This window comes from Ascidiella aspersa, chromosome 5, assembly GCF_963924565.1.
Source record: "Ascidiella aspersa chromosome 5, kaAscAspe10.2, whole genome shotgun sequence".
NCBI classification, from domain to species: domain Eukaryota; kingdom Metazoa; phylum Chordata; class Ascidiacea; order Phlebobranchia; family Ascidiidae; genus Ascidiella; species Ascidiella aspersa.
In genome coordinates, this window is record NC_139451.1 from 10,858,024 (window position 1) to 10,861,194 (window position 3,171).

The following is a 3,171-nucleotide window of genomic DNA, read 5'->3' on the forward strand; positions in this document are numbered from 1 at the left end:
CCTACCGAGGTTCTTACGGGTAACGGAGAATCAGGGTTCGATTCCGGAGAGGGAGCCTGAGAAACGGCTACCACATCCAAGGAAGGCAGCAGGCGCGCAAATTACCCATTCCCGACGCGGGGAGGTAGTGACGAAAAATAACAATACAGGACTCTAAACGAGGCCCTGTAATTGGAATGAGTACACTTTAAAACCTTTAACGAGTATCCATTGGAGGGCAAGTCTGGTGCCAGCAGCCGCGGTAATTCCAGCTCCAAAAGTGTATATTTAAGTTGTTGCGGTTAAAAAGCTCGTAGTTGGATTTTGGGCGCAGGCGGCCGGTCCGTCGCAAGGCGTGTACTGGCCGTCCTGGCCTCACCTCCGGTTCTCCGCCGGTGCCCTTGACTGAGTGTCGGCGGCGGCCGGAACGTTTACTTTGAAAAAATTAGAGTGTTCAAAGCAGGCGATTCGCCTGAATAATGGTGCATGGAATAATGGAATAGGACCTCGGTTCTATTTTGTTGGTTTTCGGAGCGCGAGGTAATGATTAAGAGGGACAGACGGGGGCATTCGTACTGTGCCGTTAGAGGTGAAATTCTTGGATCGGCGCAAGACGAACGACTGCGAAAGCATTTGCCAAGAATGTTTTCTTTAATCAAGAGCGAAAGTCAGAGGTTCGAAGACGATCAGATACCGTCCTAGTTCTGACTATAAACGATGCCAACTAGCGATCGGGGGGCGTTAGTTTTACGACCTCTCCGGCAGCTTGCGGGAAACCAAAGTCTTTGGGTTCCGGGGGAAGTATGGTTGCAAAGCTGAAACTTAAAGGAATTGACGGAAGGGCACCACCAGGAGTGGAGCCTGCGGCTTAATTTGACTCAACACGGGAAATCTCACCCGGCCCGGACACAGTGAGGATTGACAGATTGAGAGCTCTTTCTTGATTCTGTGGGTGGTGGTGCATGGCCGTTCTTAGTTGGTGGAGCGATTTGTCTGGTTAATTCCGATAACGAACGAGACTCTGGCTTGCTAACTAGTTACGCGACCCAATCGGTCGGCGTCTAACTTCTTAGAGGGACTAGTGGCGTTTAGCCACACGAGATTGAGCAATAACAGGTCTGTGATGCCCTTAGATGTTCGGGGCCGCACGCGCGCTACACTGACCGGATCAGCATGTGCTCGCCTTGGCCGACAGGTCTGGGTAACCCGCTGAACCCCGGTCGTGCTAGGGATAGGGAATTGCAATTATTTCCCTTGAACGAGGAATTCCCAGTAAGCGCGAGTCATTAGCTCGCGTTGATTACGTCCCTGCCCTTTGTACACACCGCCCGTCGCTACTACCGATTGAATGGTTTAGTGAGGTCCTCCGATTGGACCTGGCGCGGCCGGCAACGGTCGAGCCGGCGTCCGAGAAGACGATCTAACTTGATCATTTAGAGGAAGTAAAAGTCGTAACAAGGTTTCCGTAGGTGAACCTGCGGAAGGATCATTAACGGTCTCGCAAACGCTTCGGCGAACGCGAAACTCGGACAAGCGAGAGAAAAAGTCTTTGCTACCCGGCGCCCGACCCGCGAGGAGCGGCGCGCCGGCCGGCGATTCGGTCACCCGGTAATGTTTGCGCGTCGAGTGCCGCGGTGCCGCGCGCTCCGGCTTCAAGCGTCGGCCTGGCCGACCGCTCGGCGCGGTCTATTTTGTCACCCTATAGTGCGAGGCACTGTGCGAGCGAAACAATCGTGGATGGCTCTTGGCGGTGGATCACTCGGCTCGTGAGTCGATGAAGGACGCAGCTAGCTGCGTGAATTAGTGTGAATTGCAGGACACATTGAGCATCGACGTTCTGAACGCAAATTGCGGCCTCGGGTCAATCCCGGGGCCGCGCCCGCCTCAGGGTCGCGTTGCAAACGTTCCGCGCGGGGATTTCTCCGCGCGGCTGCTGCGGCGTCGGACGCGCGAGCGCCCGTCCCGCTCAAGACAGCACGGCACGATGCGCGACGATCGCGACCAGAATCCCGCGCGGCGGCGGCGAGTCGACCTCGAAGAGGCCAACGGCTGGCGGCTCAAGGGCGGGAATCGAGGTGCGCGGCGGCGCGCGGCGCCGACGGCGAGCGCGGAACGGGAAGAATAGTCCCGGTCCTTACTTTCGGCCTGAGGTCGGACGAGGCTACCCGCTGAATTTAAGCATATTACTAAGCGGAGGAAAAGAAACTAACGAGGATTCCCTCAGTAACGGCGAGTGAAGCGGGATGTGCCCATCGCCGAATCCGCGCGCTTTTGGAGTGCGCGGAATTGTGGCGTACGGAATTCGTCACGGCGCGCTTCGCCGGTCGCCCGCGTCCTTCTGATCGAGGCCTTTTCCCAGAGCGGGTGTCAGGCCCATGGCGGCGACAGGCGGGCGCGCTACGGCGTCTTCCCAGAGTCGGGTTGTTTGGGAATGCAGCCCAAAGCGGGTGGTAAACTCCATCTAAGGCTAAATACGGTCACGAGACCGATAGCGAACAAGTACCGTGAGGGAAAGTTGAAAAGCACTTTGAAGAGAGAGTTAAAGAGTACGTGAAACCGTCGAGAGGCAAACGGGAGGGCCTGTCGGGTCGCCCGGTCGCTTTCAGCCGGCCCCTGTCGGCGACGTTGTCGTGCGGACCCTCACGGGCCGCCGGCGGCGCCGCCCGATCGGGGACCAGCGCACTAGCGCCGGGCGAAGGCCGCGACCGTCTGGACGGCGGCGAGAAGGCCGCGCGCAAGGTAACCCGGCCTCGGTCGGGTACTATAGGCGCGCGTGTCCGTCGGCCCGCCGTTCGGGCGAGGAGAGATCGCCGCGTCTGCCCTTCGGGGCCGAGCGCCCGGTGCCGGCTGGGGCGTCGTGGGTCGGGGACTGTTCTCAGTGCCCAGCCTCTTCGTCTCGGTCGCGCTTCCGGTGTCGTTTCGCGAGGCGCACGGGGTCCGCGGCTGAAGTCAGCCACCTTCCCGACCCGTCTTGAAACACGGACCAAGGAGTCTAACGTGAGCGCGAGCCACGGGGCAGTACGAAACCCATGGGCGCAGTGAAAGTGAATGTCGGCGCGGTCCGGCGGAGGTGAGACGTCGTCGTTCGCGGCGGCCGCATCACCGGCCGATCTCGTCCGCTTTGCCGGAGAGGTCGAGCGAGAGCGTTCGCGTTGGGACCCGAAAGATGGTGAACTATGCCTGAAGAGGTTG

The 3,171-nt window shown here is 59.1% G+C and overlaps 2 non-coding genes across 2 annotated transcripts in view; both read left to right on the forward strand.

The window, feature by feature from the left end:
- Positions 1–1,471, forward strand: part of LOC146143368 (small subunit ribosomal RNA) — a 1,811-nt gene extending 340 nt beyond the window's left edge. Inside the window, exon 1 of the ribosomal RNA XR_014500330.1 lies at positions 1–1,471. This exon is cut by the window's left edge and continues 340 nt beyond it. This is a non-coding gene — a ribosomal RNA (small subunit ribosomal RNA).
- Positions 1,472–1,718: 247 nt separating this feature from the next.
- Positions 1,719–1,872, forward strand: LOC146143369 (5.8S ribosomal RNA). Its single transcript, XR_014501106.1, has one exon. It is a non-coding gene; the product is annotated as a 5.8S ribosomal RNA (ribosomal RNA).
- Positions 1,873–3,171: the final 1,299 nt, after the last annotated feature.